Source organism: Bos mutus, chromosome 28 (assembly GCF_027580195.1).
Source record: "Bos mutus isolate GX-2022 chromosome 28, NWIPB_WYAK_1.1, whole genome shotgun sequence".
In the NCBI taxonomy this organism is placed as follows: domain Eukaryota; kingdom Metazoa; phylum Chordata; class Mammalia; order Artiodactyla; family Bovidae; genus Bos; species Bos mutus.
Window position 1 is genome coordinate 37,075,318 of NC_091644.1, and position 19,993 is coordinate 37,095,310.

Genomic DNA, 19,993 nt, shown 5'->3' on the forward strand with positions numbered 1-19,993 from the left:
TCAAAATCACTGCAGATGGTGACTGCAGCCATGAAATTAAAAGACACTTGCTGCTTGGAAGAAAAGCTATGACCAACCTAGACAGCATATTGAAAAGCAGAGACATTACTTTGCTGACAAAGGTCCATATAGTCAAAACTATGGTTTTTCTAGTAGTCGTGTATGGATGTGAGAGTTGGACCATAAAAAAGGCTGAGCACTGAAGAGCTCATGCTTTTGAATCATGGTGCTGGAGAAGACTCTAGAGAGTCTCTAGGACTGCAAGGAGATCAAACCAGCCAGTCCTAAAGGAAATGAACCCTGAATTTTCATTTGAAGGACTGATGCTGAAGCTGAAGTGCCAATACTTTGGCCACCTGGTGTGAAGAGCCAACTCATTGGAAAAGACTCTGATGCTGGGAAAGATTGAAGGCAAAAGGAGAAGGGGGTGGCAGAGTATGAGATAGTTGGATAGCATCACCAGTTCAATGGACGTGAGTTTCGGCAAACTCAGGGAAATAGAGAAGAGAGCCTGGTGTGCTCTAGTTTGTGGGGTCACAAAGAGCCAGACACGACTTAGTGACTGAACAAGAGCAACAACAATGGCTAGACCACTTCTTGTTTATCCATTTATCCGTCAATGGACACTTGGCTTACTTCCACCTTTTGGCTATTGGTAATAATGCTGCTGTGAACATGGGAGTGTAAATATCTGTTTGAGTCTCTGTTTTCAGTTCTTCAGGGTATATACCTGGAAGTAAAATTGCTGGATCCTATGTAATTCCATGTTTAACTTTTTGAGGAGGTGCCAAATGAGTCCCCCTTTTCATATATTCAAGAAAGGATTCTAGGGGCTGGAAAGGTGGGGAGGAGGAGGGCTGGTAGTTCCAATTATCAAGAAGCAGAGTTCCTTAGAAAGGAGGCTAACTGAGTTTTTCAGTCCTCTCTGTAAGATAGTGCTCTACAAGCCACCCAGCAGGGTGGTAATCCTTGTATCTTTCCTACCCAACTGCTCTCTCAACACTTCCAAACCGCATGGACAGGTACTGAAGGCTTGTAGATGACAGTAACTTGAGCTTTTCTCCTCACTCCACTACTCCCCTCTAACTCTGACTTTTTCTTGATTGCACTGCAGAAATGAAGGATCTTAGTTCCCTGACCAGGGATTGAACCCACATCCACCGCAGTGGAAGAGTGGTCTTAACCAATGGACCTCCAGGGAAGTCCTGACATTTTTAGTATGCCATTCTCTCATCTCTAATAATAATAGTAGACAATGTATAAATAGGAGAAATATTTAAGGACCATTTTCTTTTTCTACTGATATGTTTTCAAGAGTATAATAACTCTTTAGGCATAAATGGTTTAGGTCCCGCCCTTGAATTTAATGTTAATTCATTTAATGCTTCAGGGCTATGGTTTTTCCAGTGGTCATGTATGGATGTGAGACTTGGACTATGAAGAAGGCTGAGCACCAAAGAATTGATGCTTTTGAACTGTGGTGTTAGAGAAGACTCTTGAGAGTCCCTTGGACTGCAAGGAGATCCAACCAGTCCATTCTGAAGGAGATCAGCCCTGGGATTTCTTTGGAAGGAATGATGCTAAAGCTGAAACTCCAGTACTTTGGCCACCTCATGTGAAGAGCTGACTCATTGGAAAAGACTGTGATGCTGGGAGGGATTGGGGGCAGGAGGAGAAGGGGACAACAGAGGATGAGATGGCTGGATGGCATCACTGACTCGATGGACATGAGTCTGGGTGAACTCCAGGAGTTGGTGATGGACAGGGAGGCCTGGCGTGCTGTGATTCATGGGGTCGCAAAGAGTTGGACACGACTGAGCGACTGAACTGAACTGAATTTAATGCTGATTTAGTGCCATTTATCTTTAATCAGATATAAGATTAAAACTTTTTCCTTTAATTTTTTGGTCTGGCCTATAGTGACCATAGGAGAAGGCAGTGGCACCCACTCCAGTACTCTTGCCTGGAAAATCCCATGGATGGAGGAGCCTGGTAGGCTCCAGTCCATGGGGTCGCTAAGAGTCGGACACGACTGAGCAACTTCACTTTCACTTTTCACTTTCATGCATTGGAGAAGGAAATGGCAACCCACTCCAGTGTTCTTGCCTGGAGAATCCCAGGGACAGAGGAGCCTAGTGGGCTGCCGTCTATGGGGTTGCACAGAGTCAGACACGACTGAAGCGACTTAGCATGGTGACTTATGGTATCCATCTTATTTTCTTTTATGCACTGGTTATTAGGAATCTGGAGAAGGAAATAGCAACCCACTCCAGTATTCTTGCCTGGAGAATCCTAGGGATGGAGGAGCCTGGTGGGCTGCCGTCTATGGGGTCACACAGAGTCAGACATGACTGAAGCGACTTAACATGCAGGCATGCATTGGAGAAGGAAATGACAACTCACTCCAGTATTCTTGCCTGGAGAATCCCCGGGATGGAGGAGCCTGGCAGGCTGCCATCTGTGGGGTCACACAGAGTCGGACAAGACTGAAGCAACTTAGCAGCAGCAGCAGCAACATTAGGAATCTAGACCAAATTCAGAGCCCAACTATAATAAGCAGCTCACCTCAGGTAACTGGTTGTATTCACCCATTGACAGAGTCCCTGTTGTATTTTCAACCTTAAATTACTCCATTTTTATTATGGGTTTTTTTTTTGGGGGGGGTGGGATTATCTTGTGCCCTTTCAAAACCAGACAAGATATAAATTCTGAATAAATGAAAATATTAACACACCTTTATGAAGTTAACTCTTTCAAATTACCTGGGTCTCATTTAGGGCACTATAGTAATTGAACTATACAGATTCTTCAAGTTGGAAACAGGGAAAATCTAGTTTACTGTTTGTGTTGCCCTAAATGACCTGTTTGGAGAAGGCAATGGCACCCCACTCCAGTACTCTTGCCTGGAAAATCCCATGGACGGAGGAGCCTGGTGGGCTGCAGTCCATGGGGTCACGAAGAGTTGGACATGACTGAGCAACTTCATTCACTTTCATGCAGTAAATGGCAACCCACTCCAGTGTTCTTGCCTGGAAAATCCCATGGACAGAGGAGCCTGGTAGGCTGCAGTCCATGGGGTCTCACAGAGTCAGACACGACTGAGCAATTTCACCTTCACTTTTCATTTTCATGCATTGGAGAAGTAAATGGCAACCCACTCCAGTGTTCTTGCCTGGAGAATCCCATGGACGGAGGAGCCTGGTAGGCTGCAGTCCATGGGGTCGCTAAGAGTCGGATACAACTGAGCAACTTCACTTTCACTTTTCACTTTTATGCACTGGAGAAGGAAATGGCAACCCACTCCAGTGTTCTTGCCTGGAGAATCCCAGGGACAGGGGAGCCTGGTGGGCTGCTGTCTATGGGGTCGCACAGAGTCAGACACGACTGAAGTGACTTAGCAAATGACCTGTTTATGTCATAAAATCAGGATCTCTAAGACCTCCAGGAAAGGATTACTGCTACTGAAAATGTGAGTAGGCATTTTGGAATCTGCATCAACTTTCAAGCCATTCAGTATCACCCTGTGCCTCAGAAGAGTATTTAACTAAATTATTGAAACCTGTAAAGGCAGGAGCTCTGTCTTCCAAATGAACCATTTGCATCCTGTTTATTAACAAGGATCTAATTCCTAATTGGGCCAAGATAGTTTTTCCTCCAGAAAGCTTTTGGGAAGAAAACATTAATTCAGTATATCAAACTGTGGTAGGTAGTTATACAGCAGTAGTATTTTTTTCTAATATTTTTTTATTTGGCTGCATTGGATCTTGTGGGATCTTTGTTGCTTCATGTGGTATCTTTCATTGAGGCACATGGACTTCCAAGGTCTGGGCTCAGTAGCTGCAACTCCCAAGCTTGGTTTTAATGAGGCATGTGGGGTCTTAGCTCCCTGACCAGGGATTGATCCAGAGTCGTCTGCATTGCAAGAGGGATTCTTAACCACTGGACCACCAGGAAGGGAAGTCCCAGCAGAAGTATTAAAGTCAAGTATTAAAGTATATAAGTATCATGAGTCAGGAAGCCTAATGATAAATGCAAGGAACTCTTGGAGAGGTAAATCTTCACAGGTATTCAAAGTACTTCAGGGGTTTTTTTGGTGTGTATTACAACAGGAAACACAGCTAGCAAACCTTTAAAAGTAAAGAAGGAATTTTTTTTCCTTAGTGGTATACATTGATGGTGACTGTATTATCAATAGCATTCAAACAATATTCACGTTTTAAGGATAAGGAACTTTCTCTCAATCTCTTTGACCCTTACATCTCTGTTGGGTGTATGCCACTGAGTTGAACTAGAGCTAACACAAGGGTGGTAAATACGGTCCACCTGCTCATTTTGCTCGGAGAAGGCGATGGCACCCCACTCCAGTACTCTTGCCTGGAAAATCCCATGGACGGAGGAGCCTGGTGGGCTGCAGTCCATGGGGTCACGAAGAGTTGGACATGACTGAGCAACTTCACTTTCACTTTTCACTTTCATGCATTGGAGAAGGAAATGGCAACCCACTCCAGTGTTCTTGCCTGGAGAATCCCAGGGACGGGGGTGCCTGGTGGGCTTCCGTCTATGGGGTCGCACAGAGTCGGACACGACTGAAGCGACTTAGCAGCAGCAGCAGCTCATTTCACTGAGTGTGGCTCAGGGAGTCCCAGACATGGCCCAAACAATGACAGTCATCACAAGCAGGGACTGCGATCACTATTTATTGCAGATATTCATCAAGGGTCTAATATGTACATGGCGCAGAATATATTTGAATACATTTACAACTCTTTGTTTAGGAACTATGCCAGGTACTTTAGTGTTCAGCTGGGTGTGGAAGTTGAGAACCATAAGTAATGTGATAATATATTATAAGCATCCACTTTAATAGCCATTGTTCTAGGCACCACCATGATGTTACAATATGAATTTGTTTAGTTGTAACCTGTGTCCAGAATACAACATAATTAGCATCAGTTTCTGGGTACAGTAGTAATACTGAAAGTTCAGATCAAGCATATATAATACATACTAGAAATTTAACAAGTATTTCTTGCACATCGTCTATACAGTCTATATATACATACACGTGTCATACACACAGTAGCCTAGTAAATAGTTAAGAACACAGAACTGGAAGTTAAGTTGGCTCGCACTGCCATTTAAAAGCAGCATGACAAACGAACTTACCATAACTCAAAGAGGAAAGGGGAAAGGGTGAGGGGAGGGATAAATTAGTAGTTTGGGATTAGCAGGTACAAACTGCTATCTGCTGCTGCTGCTGCTAAGTCACTTCAGTCGTGTACGACTCTGTGTGACCCCATGGACGGCAGCCCACCAGGCTCCCCTGTCTCTGGGATTCTCCAGGCAAGAACACTGGAGTGGGTTGCCATCTATGAAACAGCTAAAAACAAAGTTCTACTGTATAGCACAGGAAACTATATGCAATATCTTATAATAAACCATAACGGAAAAGGATTTGAAAAAGAATATTCATATAAATGGAATCACTTAGCCATACACTTCCAATGAACACATTATTGTAAGTCAACTATACATCAATAAAAAATTTTTAAATAAATATTAAAACACATAATTGACAAGAATAAAGCAACTATGTGAGAGTAAAAAGAATAAAAGCAGTGTGACATTGGACAAGTAGCAAATTTCTTATCTATAAAATGGAAACAAGAATACTTACCTGGCAGAATTGTTATGAGGATTAAGTACAATAATGTTTGCGAAATACTAACCTAGGACCTGGCTTAAAAGTTCAAAAAAGGGTAACAATTTATCATTTTTATATATACATATATATGCACATGAATTTTTTAATGAAAATATTAGTTCAGAAATTCACAGTAGGTGTGGTATTTAAAACACGGCGCAGTAGTAAAAGAATCTGCCTGCCAATGCAGGAGACACTAGAGATGTGGATTCAATCTCTGGGTCAGGAAGTTTCCCTGGGGGAGGAAATGGCAACCCACTCCAGTATTCTTGCCTGGAAAACCCCATGGACAGAGGAGCCTGGCGGGCTACAGTCCAAGGGGTCACAAAGAGTTGCACACGACTGAGCGATGGAACACGCGCATTTTTAAATCAAAATTTTTAAGAAGAATAAACACTGGGGAAAGAAAAGAGAGAGGCAGCTGTCAGCACAAAAGAAGGGCAAAAAAAAAAAAATACACTGCCAGCTTGGTGAAAGTTTGTAACCAGGTGATGAGTGGCAGTGACAAGGCTTAGGACTCCCATTCTAGCATTTAGTGTGGTTCTAGGCCCTCTAAGGACTGCAGAGTTCTCAGGAAAAAGAGTAATGATGATCTTCACAGGGATAAACTCTGGCTCTGCCCCTCTGCAGGAGAATCAGGGCGCTCTGACTCATAGGAGCCACCAGAAAATCAGTAACTGGAAATCTTTGCTGCAGCTGCACTGCAAAGGAATCGGACTCGATTTGCCAAATTCCCCATGTGATCCAAGCATGGCCATCTGCCAAAGAACCAGGGGAAGAGAGGGCCACTTGCCTTCCCAGCAACACAGACGTTGTCCGGCCTCATCCCCGAATGAAAACGCAGCAGAGAGCTCACAAGAAGTCATTTCCAATGATGATTTGGTTTTGAAAAGAGCAGCTGTAATGCCAGAGTGTTGGGTACATTGCCTCTTTTGACCAAGCAGTCATTCTCCCATGGGGAAGTGGTATTGGAAGCTTCTTGTGCTGCATGAAGCTATTTCTTTACCATCTGCTCCCGTATCTTCCTCCGATGACATCAGAGTGCAGCAGGATTTGCCTTTGCCATTTAATGGGGTTTCTGGCTGCTTGACTCAACTGTGCCTGTTCTTATAATGCTAGGAGAATGATCCTATCCTAAGGCAGCTGAACAGAAGCCAGAAGTTAACTGCAAGTAAGAGACCCGGCTTGCATAACAGCATGGAAGAGACCAGTTTCACTGCAGCGACGCAGAGTAGGTGGTTGCTGAATAGCCTATAGTGAAGATGCCTCAAAGTGACGACTAAGGCAAGAACTCCTTGCTCACCTGAGAAAGGTAATCACTGTACAGGTAGGTTAAAGTGTTTCTGAGACCTCCCAGTGCCAGTCAAGCATGTGTGAAGCTTTGGTGGGCAGGCTGGGTACAGGCTAAGAGCTTTAGACCCATTGAGGAAGATGATTAGCAGCTGAATTCCTGGTAGCCCCAGGGCTCTCGGGGGCTGATTGCTACACCCTGCTTGCTTGGAGATACTGCGCAGAAAGAAAGGAGAATGAAGACACTCCTGGAGAGGGGGTGAGCCAATGACCCTCATTGGGGAGATTCCAGCTCTGATTCTTGGATGCCAGAAAACTGAGGTTGTCTGTCTTGGGCATGGCATAGGTCCAAGGACTCACGTAGCAAGTGGATGTAGAAGGGCTCCTGGGGGATGCTATTAGACAAGGTGCATCAAACCCAGCATATCCAACATGCACTCTCTCTCACACACATCCACTACCAGATCTCTAACCTTTGAGCCTCTATTGTATTCTTGATCTATGCTAAGGATAGCTCCAGTCCCTGTATCTTGCAGGTAAAGACTGGTCTAGGAGGAGGAGGGAGACAGCACAGAACTAAGGATTGGAGTGGGGAATTACAAAGAGATAAATAAGAAAGTCTAAGACTGGAGTTAGAGGGGAAGGGAAAGCCTGTGAATGAGATTAGAGGAAAAGCTAGGAAGAGCCAGAATGTCTGCTGGATGGAGAAGGGGCTGAGGACACTATAGAGGGCAGGGTTTTAAGTATCGGGAAGGAAGAATAAGCCCAAGTAAGGTCAAGTTTGGGAGGGGTATTGGGTGATTGTTCTGAGCCAGGAGACCAGGAGAGCTTGTGTGTCGGTCAGCCTGGCTGGAGATGTGGATGAAGATAAAGAGGTGGATACGGATGAAAAGACAACAGAAGCCAAGTGGCCTGGGCTGTGGTCCACCCCAAGGGCCTTCCCACTCCACACCTCTTGCTGGTTCCCATGTCTTGCTAAACAGCCCCCTCCATTCCCACATCCCCTCAGTGTGGCCTTCATTCTCTTCCTCTTGAGCTTTGGCCAGTCTCCCCACCAATCCCCCTGCCTCTAGTCTTCCCCCTCCAACCCATTCCTCACACAACTGCTAAGCATCATCCTTCTAAACTGCAAGTTTGGTTGGCTTCCCTGGTAGCTCAGAGGGTAAAGAATCTGTCTGCAATGCAGGAAATCCCTGGTCAAGAAGATCCCCTGGAGAAGGGAAGGGCAACCCATTCCAGTATTCTTGCCTGGAGAACTCCATGGACAGAGGAGCCTGGTGGGCTACAGTTCATGGGGTCACAAAGAGTCGGACACAACTGACTGACTCACACACACACAAACCAAGCTTAAAGGACTCCAGTCTTCCCATTGTTGGCAGAATAAAGCCCAAACTCATTTCATGGCATGCAGGAGGCTTCAAGATCCCTGCGCCCACCTTGCCATTGCAACTTCCTCTCCTCTAACTTACCCTCAAGTCTGCAGTCACCTGAATAATTTGTTAGTCCTTGAATATAACCTTGTAATTGCCTTCCTATTTCCTGAAGTTATTCAGGAATCTAGAGTTAAGCTCTCTAGAAGAGCTTTTCCTTCTCTCCTGCCTAAGAAACCTCTTCTCATCTTTGAACACGAAGGCACCTCCTCTGAGAAGCCTTCCTATACTCCTTCCTCCAGATCAGAAGTAATTGTTCTGTTTCCTGTGTGTGTGTCTGTTGAAATATATAAAACATAAAATTCGTCATTTTAACCATTTTAAGTGTACAGTTCCGTGGCATTAAGTACATTCACATTGTTGTACAAACTTTATCACCATCTATTGCTGGAACTTTTTCATCATCCCCAAGTGATACTCTTTCCCCATTAAATACACCCTTCTCCTAGTCCCTGGGAACTGTCATTCTACTTTACATCTCTATGAATTTAATTATTCAAAGTGCCTCATATATGTGGAATCATGTAATACATTTCCCTTTATGGCTGATATGTTTAATTTAACATAATATCCTCAAGGTTCATCCATGTTGTAGCAAGTATCAGAACTTCCTTCCCTTTTAAAGCTGAATTAAATTTCATTGGATGCAGAGGCCACATTTTGTTTATCCATTCATCCACCTATAGATACTGGAATTGCTTCTACCCTTTGTTTATTGTGAATGATGCTGCTATGAACATCAGAGTTACAAGTACAGTGTCTGTTCAAGTCCTCCTTCAAGTCAAGTTCTTTGGGGAAAATACCTAGACGTGGAACTGCTGGATCATATGGTCATTCTAGCTCCCACTCTTTTCCCTCAAAGGTAACTGTGCATGATAAGTGTGCATCTTCAATGTAATAATGTAGCTATATATGAATTCCCTTGGAGCCATGTTTAATAATTAAAGCACAACAAAAACCCTGGAAAGAATATGTGACTTTTCCCTGTAGTAAAAGTAGGTTTTCCACATAGAGAAGCTGCAAACCAGTTGAAACATGACAATGCGGTTAACACTTGAACTCTAAAATTAGACTCTGGCAAAATGCTTCTAAGACAATCCTTTCAAGAAATCCAGTTAGTAAATTTTGTAGTTATTACTCTGTCATGACCTGCTTAGACAGTTGGAATCAAGGAATCTGAATTCCAGCCCCACCCTGCCTGTTACTAACAGCAAGTAACTTAATTTTCTAGGCTTTAATTTTACCATCAGTAAAATAACAAATACCCCAATACATTCATGAGAAAAGAGCAATCTAAGTGAAAGCATTCTGGTAACTTCAAAGTAAGGATCATCTGAATTATCATAGTGACTGGCACCCTTTGCAACACTGGAGCCTATTTAGTTGACCTGAAGAGTAGTGTATCAGATTCATGTCCTTCGTCAAAGGAAGCTAAATGGAATTCTTTAAAGGATAAAGTGCAACCATATTTTTTTGAGGTTTGAATGGAACTTATGTTTTTAACTTAATTTTCATTTTGTATTGGGATATAATTGATTTGTGATGTTAGTTTCTGCTGTACAGCAAAGTGAATCAATTATATATACCCATATATCCATTATTTTTCAGATTCTTTTCCCATATAAGTTATTACAAAATACAGATTAGAGTTCCCTATGCTATACAGTAGGTCCTTCTTAACTGTCTATTTTATATATAGTAGTGTGTATATGTTCGGAGAAGGCAACGGCACCCCACTCCAGTACTCTTGCCTGGAAAATCCCATGGATGGAGGAGCGTGGTAGGCTGTAGTCCATGGGGTCACTGAGTCGGACACGACTGAGCGACTTCCCTTTCACTTTTCACTTTCATGCATTGGAGAAGGAAATGGCAACCCACTCCAGTGTTCTTGCCTGGAGAATCCCAGGGACGGGGGAGCCTGGTGGGCTTCCGTCTATGGGGTCGCACAGAGTCGGACACGACTGAAGTGATTTAGCAGCAGCAGCAGTGTTTATATGTTAGTCCCAAACTTCTGATTTGTCCCTGCCCCCCACCTTGCCCCTTTGGTAGCCATAAATTTGTTTTCTAAGTCTGTGAGTCTGTTTTTATTTTGTAAATAAGCTCATTTGTATTATCTTTTCAGATTCCACACACAAGTGATATCGTATGATACATCTTTCTCTGTTGGACTTACTTCATTTAGTATGACAGTCTCTACGTCCGTCCAAGTTGCTACAAATGGCATTATTTCATTCTTTTTTATGACTGTCTATATGTCCGTTGTCTGTATGTACCACATCTTCTTGATCCATTCCTCTCTCAGTGGGCGTTTAAGTTGCTTCCATGTCCTGGCTATTGTGAATAGTACTGCAGTGAACACTGGGCCGCATTATCTTTTCTAATTATGATTTTCTCCTGATATTTGCCCAGGAGTGGGATTGAAAGTACAGCCGTACTTGATTATTCCCACTTGGATAAGAAAAATCTTTGAATAAGCAGTGGAATTCCAGGAGCATTGAAAAGTGATAGGAAAGCTGCTTGAGGAATTGTAACACTGGGCAGTCAAGGAGACAGTTTTCCATAAATAAGAAGTAGGCACAAAGAAAGAAGGCCCTGATTATTATCAGAGCCAAGATTATTAAAAATTCTCCAGATAAAAATAGACGATAAGTCCTGTACAGTATGTGTACGTTCCATGCAGGCAGTATCAATGTGAGTTTTTATAAAACGTGTAGGTAGAAAAAAATACCCAAACCTACTTCACACGCTTATGTCTATGGTACATTTAGGAGTAGCAAAGATATGTTGGGAGTCACTGTTAAGATGCTGGTGCCAAATCATAAAAGTTTTACTGAGTAATAAATTAGCATAGCTTTCTTGCCTTAGGAGAACTGACCAATAAAGTTACTTGTAGATCTTACATTCTTGTCTTCTGTGTTTTCAGAATGTCTGTGCTGTTGATTCTCCAGAAGAGAAGGCAGGATAAGGCAAGACTGCTGATCTATTTTTTTCATGTAGAATAGTAAATTGATTGAATGGGATATATTCTTCCTCTTCCATTTCTCCTTCTTCTCTCCCTGAAACTAAAGAAGTGGCCAGTAAACAGAATGCATGTTTGGAACAATTATAGAATTCAAGTGACATAATCAATCACTTATATATACAAGACAGAAGGCACAGTGTTATATATGTAATAGCAATGAAATAGAAGGAAAACAATGAGACAGCAGTTCTTCTAAAGACTGAGATCTTTTTCAGGGCTACTGGTTTATATAGATCTATATTTCTCTATTCTAGAGCATTCAGAGACAGCCTGGAAAAGACAAAGAACTTTAGTATGGAATAAAGTGACATTTCTAATGAGAGGGGGAAAGATGAGTATAATGTATGGTATTGAAACAAGAGACTGTCCCTTTGGAGGAAAATGTCTTTCCCTGTTTTCTTTCCCTTTAAATGGTGTCTTTCAGCCTAGTCCTCAGGCGTCTGGCTAGGAAGCCCAGAAACACAGGTGGCACTTGGAGTACATAGTGTTGGCACTCACCCATTCACCATCTTGTACTCCTTCTTGTGAACCAGTCTCCTGTGGCCAGGGATTTATCTTATTTTCAAGGACATCTATAATAGGTCAGACTTGAATTTATGCAAACTCAGGAAACTCCCACAGACCTGCTTGTGCATTCACCTCAGAGTTGAACATTCTAAAACCATGTCTCTTCATTAAGAATCAGCCACTGTGGGTAGGATGTTTACCTGAGCACTGCCTTCGGTATATGAGCAGCTGGCTTCCTAAGCTGCCTGAGTTGGGTGTGGTAGAGAGCAAGCAAAGGGTCAGAAGCCAGGTTTCCAACAACTAGCAGGGGCATAGCTGCCAGGAAATGCAGTGTTGTCTACATCCCGTCAGGAAACCCTCCTGCTCTAAATTATACCTAATTATCAGTCAGCAGCTGAGTCCCAGAAGAGTGCTACAGGGCAGGAAACGAGGCAGGATGGGTTATCCTGAGGGGCAAGTGGTCCTGTGACTGTGCTTTATAGTACATTTCCTGGCCAGCTATTCCTTTGACTCAGTTCAGTTCAGTTGCTCAGTCGTGTCCGACTCTTTGTGACCCCATGGATTGCAGCATGCCAGGCCTCCTTGTCCATCATCAACTCCTAGAGTTTACTCAGACTCACGCCCACTGAGTCAGTGATGCCATATGCCATCCAACCATCTCATCCTCTGTCATCCCCTTCTCCCACCTTCAATCTTTCCCAGCATCAGGTCTTTTCCAATGAGTCAGTTCTTCACATCAGGTGGCTGAAGTATTGGAGTTTCAGTTTCAGCATCACTCCTTCCAATGAATATTCAGGACTGATTTCCTTTAGGATGGACTGGTTGGATCTCCTTGCTGTCCAAGGATCTCCTTGCTGTTCTAGTCCTTTGATTAGGTGACCTCAAATTCTTGGTTGATGCTTCTTTGTGATTATTCAGTTGAATCTAGTATTGGATTATATATACTTGAATAATACCAAAACAGCATATTTAAGCTTTAGAATTATTGGCTCACATTATGTTCAGAAAGATCTTCAGACATCCAAAGTAAGTGTTCTAGTGATATAGCTTATCTGGTAAACAGAGGCAATGTGACAGCAATTGTGATTTCAAAGGACAGCAAATGTGACAGCAAAAGTGATTTATCTTGTAAAATACATGATTTGAAAGTTACAACTGCAAACAGATAAAATATGAGGAACAGCAAAATGATGGTCATGAATACACTGGTTAAGAAATGTATTTGACATTTATCACATAGAGTCATTCCAAATATTAGAATGAAGAAAACTGTCAATAATATTATCTATAATAATATTATTATTTACACCAACAACAATAATTTCAACAGTGTGCTGTGCTGTGCTATGCTTAGTTGCTCAGTTGTGTCCAACTCTTTGTGACCCCATGGACTGTAGTCCGCCAGGCTCCTCTGTCCATGGGAATCCTCCAGTCAAGAATACTGGAGTGGGTTGCCATGCCTGCCTCCAGGGGATCTTCCCAACCCAGGGATGGAACCCAGGTCTCCTGTATTGCAGGCAGATTCTTTACCGTCTGAGCCACCAGGGAAGCCTGGTGACAGATAATATAATAATATTATCTACAACAACAATAATAATAATTTCAGCAACAATAATCATAGTAACCTTTGCTGCTGCTGCTGCTGCTAAGTCGCTTCAGTTGTGTCCAACTCTGTGCGACCCCATAGATGGCAGCCCACCAGGCTCCCCTGTCCCTGGGATTCTCCAGGCAAGGATTCTGGAGTGGGTTGCCATTTCCTCCTCCAATGCATGAAAGTGAAAAGTGAAAGTGAAGTCGCTCAGTCGTGTCTGACTCTTAGCGACCTCATGGACTGCAGCCCACCAGGCTCCTCCGTCCATGGGATTTTCCAGGCAAGAGTACTGGAGTGGGGCACCATTGCCTTCTCCGCATAGTAACCTTTATTGAGCATCTGTACATCTTTATGAGTGCCTCTCTTTTAGGCACCAAGGATACAGTAGACGGAAACAAAATCCCTACCTTCAGGGAGGGTACATTTTAGACAAAATCTCGGTTGATGCTTTTAACAACTGGAGAAGAAACTCTGGCATTGTTCTTTTTCTTTCAGGTGGCTGTTATCTGATTCTTAGGCATGTTGGGAGGGGAAGGGAGAGAGGTATAAAATAGTGGGGTATCTTTCAGAAATCAGATAGAATTCAGAAGAATCTGAGTCAAATAGTAGCTTGTACCCTGGCCACAAAGACCACCAAGAGGGCCACAGTCACTTGCCACAAAGCAGCTTCCCCCTTGCCCAGGGAGGCACTGCATTTTGGAAAGACTATCTCCTGGCCCGGAGTCTTCATCCAGCTGAAGGTTGAGTTCACCTGCTCCTGGCATGTTGCCTTGGGGATTTGCTAACTAAACTGCTCTACCACAGTGACCCATATGAGGCAACATGATGATTTTTAAAAAATATGGATTGAAAATCCAGAAGATAATGTTATTAAATAGACCCAGATGTTTTTAACTATCTTGTTTCTTTAAGGTTCTTCACAGTTCCCAAAAGTGCTTTAAAATGTCTTACCTGTATTCCTCAGATTTCTAGAATCTAGAAACACCCTGTCTTCTCCTTTTTTTTTTTTTTTTTCAAATTGGCTACCTGGCTTGACTTGTGGGATGTTAGTTCCCCAACCAGGGATTGAACGTGGGCCACCAGCAGTGATGTGCTAAATCCTAGCCACTGGACTGCCAGGGAACTCCCCACCCTTCTTAATTTTATATTTCAGTGATTTATTTCGAACAAAATGTCTGAATTTTCCCCAATATTATTGTGTGTTTTGGATTACTTTTTATGCTTGGATATTGTTATATTTCCAAACAGTGTCTATTGTTGTTGTGTCAGTTGCTCGGTCGTGTCTGACTTTTTGGGACCCCATGGACTATAGCCGGCCAGCCTCCTCTGTCCATGGGATTCTCTAGGCAACAATACTGGAGTGGGTTGCCATTCCTTTCTCCAGGGGATCTTCCTGACCCAGGCATCAAACCTGGGTGTCCTGCATTGCAGGCAGATTCTTTACCATCTGAGCCACCCAGGGAAGCCCCAAACAGAGTCTATATTTTATTTTCAATAGGATAGCATGCCTGGGCTGCATCCATACTATTAAATAATACAACTGTCTCAGCACTTTACTCATGGAGTAGTTGCATGAAAAAGGCAAAAGTTGGCCATAAGTCATCTGTTTACAAAGCGAATCCCGTGGAGTCCTTCATGTCCTACGTTGCTCTAATGTCAGCACAAGCTGGGCAGAGAGGAGGGTTTTTGCTTTGAAGTCAAGGCTCCAGGCAAATCTAAAGAAGTGAGTGCCCTCCCTCCACTCTGGCTGGTGCGCTGCAGGCCCTTCCACATGGCACAGTAGAGCTGTTCTCTTTTCTCTGCTGTGACCACTTGTTTAAAGGCAGTGCTGCCTGGCACCAGAGATTCTCCAGACATTTTAGTGAAAGCAGACCTTTCAGTTTGTTTGTTTGTTTTTAATCTCAGATGCCTTTGAAATATCTTTGAAATCCCAGGACTTAGAAATGTCTCAGATGCTGGTGAAGAGCAAATTTGGATATCAGATCCCATGCTGTACATACATTCATCTCTTCCCTTCTGCAGCCCAAGTTGTTCCTTTGGATTTTTTTTTAATACTTATTTTTATTTATTTAATTATTTGGCTGCACCAGGAGTTAGTTGTGGCACACAGGATCTTCAATCTTCATTGCAGCATGCAGGATCTAGCTCCCAGAACAGGGATGGAAACTGGGCCCCCGGCCTTGGGAGTGTGGAGTCTTAGCCACGGGACCACCAGGGAAGTCCTGTGCAGCCCAAGTTTTATTTTTGATGAGCTTGTGTTCCAGAGAAACTTAGAATGAGAGCTTCCCCAGAATACTCTTCCATATCTCATGTAAGTCTGTTCATGGAGGGCCCCACTAGGGCCCACCTAAATTCGACAGGTAAATATGGCTTAGGCTGAAGGTGGGGTCACACTACATTAATATTCAGTTCTGATCCCAAATATACAACAAGTCTCTGCCTCTCAGACTAGTTTGCATTGTAAACTGGGAAAATGATTATGCATTTTTTTTACAAGTTTGATTTCTCATTGCAAAAACATAGCATTTAAAAAAAATTTATTCTATTGAAGTATGGTTGATTTATAATGTGTTGATTTCTGCTGTACAGCAAAGTGAGTCAATTATACATATATATTCTTCTTGATATTCCTTCCCATTATGGTTTATTACAGGATATTGAATGTAATTCCCTGTGGTATACAGTAGGACCCTGTTATTTGTTCATTCTATGTATAATATTTTGCATCTGCTCACCCCAAACTCCCAATTCATCACTCCCTGCCTTTCCCCTTGGCAACCACAAGTCTGTTCTCTATGTCTGTGAGTCTCTCCCATAGATAAGCTCATTTGTGTCCTATTTTAGATTCCACATATAAGTGATATTATATGGTATTTGTCTTTGTCTGACTTACTTTACTTGTGTGCTACTTTACTTAGTATAATAATCTCTAGGTTCATCCACATTGTTAAATGGCATTATTTCATTCTCAGTTGAGTAGTATCCCATCTTATTTATCCATTCATAAAAATAACACTTTACTAACAGGATGCCACATCAGAATGTACACAGGTATGAAACAGTCTGGTATTCCAGACACAAAAATTAGGATTTGAATAAAATTTCCCAAAGTATAAAAGACACAACTCTAACAACTATTGACCTATTTTTAAAAGGATTTTCAAACCACCATAATCACCAGTCTTTTTTTTGTTTTTTTTTTTTGTTTTTTATTGAAGTATAGTCAATTTACAATGTGACCACAGGCCATAGAGAATTCTTTCAGGTGCTATATTCTTCTGTATCATCCTCTGCCTTGTTTATTTAAAATAAAAACATACTGAGCAGCTACTGTTTCAGGCATTTGGGAATACAGAAAGTTAAAATGCAGTCCTCACAACTTATTAAACTCAAAGTGTATTTGAGAAGACAAAAAATTACAAAAAAAACAATACATACTGGGAGTTACAGGCTTCCTTGGGGGCTCAAATGGTAAAGAATCTGCCTGCAATGCAGGAGACCTGGGTTCAATCCCTGAATCTGGAAGATCCCCTGGAGGAGGGCATGGCAACCCACTGCAGTATTCTTGCCTGGAGAATCCCATGGACAGAGGAGCCTGGTAGCCTACAGTTCATGGGGTTGCAAAGAATCAGACACGACTGAGTGATTATAACACACACTGGGAGTTACAGTGATTCCCAGGTGGTACAGTGGCAAGGAATCCACCTGCCACTGCAGGAGACGTGGGTTTGATCGCTGGGTCAGGAAGATCTCCTAGAGAAGGAGATGGCAACCCACTCCATATTTTTGCCTGGAAAATTCCATGAACAGAGAAGCCTGGGAGTTACAGTCCATGGGGTCGAAAAGAGTCAGACATAACTGAGTGCACATACATGCATGACTCACCAGGAGTTAACAGACAAAAGGAAGGACCACTGTATTCAATTGTGTTCTGGCTTATCCATCACATGTACTTGGGACATTCTTTCCCTCTTAGCAGATAAAAGAGAAAATGCATACTTTATATCTTAACTTATAAATATAAACAGGCAAGAGTGTGCCTTTTGTACATTCACTACAGTCTTCTGCTGATACAGGACAAAGACTAATTGAGACATTGAAGCAGTTGGGTGGGGTAGGCTCCTTCCATCTGTGTGATGTAGCCACACCCTGGCTTAGGGTAAACCTTTATCCTTTGGTGCTGGTTCTTATTTTTTTATATTTACTTATTATTTAATTTGGCTCTCTTGGGTCTTAATTGCAGTGCAAGGGATCTTTGTGGCATGTGAACTCTCAGTTGTGGCATATGGAATCTAGTTCCCTGACCAGGGATTGAACCCAGGTCCCCTGCATTGGGAGCATGCAGTCTTAGCTACTGAACCACCAGAGAAGTCCCATGTCTGGTCCTTATTAAAACAGACTCTCCACCAGCTCCTCTGGAGAATCAGCACAACCTATTATTATAATTATGATGTGCTTTATCAGCACTTTGCTAATTGCTACACAATAGGCCCAAGATAAGACATTTATTTGTCCTACAGAGTTTAACGTCTGCCCTGGTGGCTCAGATGGTAAAGCGTCTGTCTACAATGCAGTAGACCCGGGTTCTATCCCTGGGTTGGGAAGATCCCCTGGAGAAGGACATGGCAATCCACTCCAAGATTATTGCCTGGGAAATCCAATGGACAGAGGAGCCTGGTAGGCTACAGTCCATGGGGTCACAAAGAGTCGGACACGACTGAGCTACTTCACTTTACTCTACAGAGTTTAACCTATGCTTTGAGGTTCTTCAACAAGTGACTAGACATTTTAAGCAACATGGAACATGGCTTAGCTAGAAACAACCAGGTTGAAATAGGGAGCAATTATCTACCTGGCTACAGTTGAAGCAGTCAGTCAGTTCAGTCGCTCAGTTGTGTCCGACTCTTTGCAACCCCGTGGACTACAGCACGCCAGGCTTCCCTGTCCATCACCAACTCCCGGAGTTTGCTCAAACTCATGTCCATTGAGTCGGTGACACCATCCAACCATCTCATCCTATGTCGTCCCCTTCTCCTCCCGCCTTCAATCTTTCCTGGCAGCAGGGTCTTTTTCTAAAGAGTCAGCTCTTCACATCAGGTGGCCAAAGTATTGGAGCTTCAGCATCAGTCCTTCCAATGAATATTCAGGACTAATTTCCTCTAGGATGGACTGGTTGGATCTCCTTGCAGTCCAAGAGACTCTCAAGAGTCTTCTCCAACACCACAGTTCAAAAGCATCAATTATTTGGTGCTCAGCTATCTTTATGGTCCAACTCTCACATCCATACATGACTACTGGTAAAACCATAGCTTTGACTAGATGGATCTTTGTCAGCAAAGTAATGTCTCTGCTTTTTAATATGGTGTCTAAATTGGTCATAGCTTTTCTTTCAGGGAGCATGTGTCTTTTAATTTCATGGCTACAGTCACCATCTGCAGTGATTTTGAAGCCCAAGAAAATAAAGTCTCTCACTGTTTCCATTCTTTCCCCATCTATTTGCCATGAAGTGATGGGGCCAGATGCCATGATCTTAGTTTTTTGAATGTTGAGTTTTAAACCAGTTTTTTCACTCTCCTCTTTTACTTTCATCAAGAAGCTCTTTAGTTCCTCTTCACTTTCTGCCATAAGGGTAGTGTCATCTGCATATCTGAGGTTATTGATATTTCTCCCAGCAATCTTGATTCCAGCTTGTGCTTCATCCAGCCCAGCATTTCACGTGATGTACTCTGCATATAAGTTAAATAAACAGAGTGACAATATACAGGCTTGACATACTCCTTTCCCAATTTTGAACCAGTCCATTGTTCCATGTCTGGTTCCAACTGTTGCTTCTTGACCTGCATACAGTTGGAGCAGAGGGATATATTAGTCATCTTCACCCACCCGCCTTCCTAGCATCACCGTCAACATTCCTGAAATGTGGCCTTTACTCTTTCTATTTTAAAAAGGATCTTCAAGCGCTGTTATCTCTCTCACCAGTTTTTTTTTAATTGAAGTATAGTTGATTTACAGTGTTGTGTTAATTTCTACTGTATAGCAAAGTGATTCAGTTATACATAGATATGCATTCTTTTTCATATTCTTTTCCATTATGATTTATCACAGAATATTGTATATAGTTCCCTGTGCTATATGGTAGGACCTTGTTGTTCATCCATTCTATTTATAATAGTTTGCATCTACTAACGCCAAACTCCCAATTCATCTCTACCTCACCCCATCTTGGCAACCACAAGTCTGTTCTCTGTGTCTGCCCTCTCACCAGATTTTACATATGTTCTTTCTCCTCCAGGACAAGTACTTCTTAAACTTTAGTGTGCATAGAAGTCATCTGAGGATCTTGTTGAAATGCCAGGTATGACTCAGTGAGTTGTGGGCATGGCCCTAGGCTCTGGACTTCTCACATGCTGATGCTGCTTGTCCATGGGGGAGCATGAGCTTAGAACATC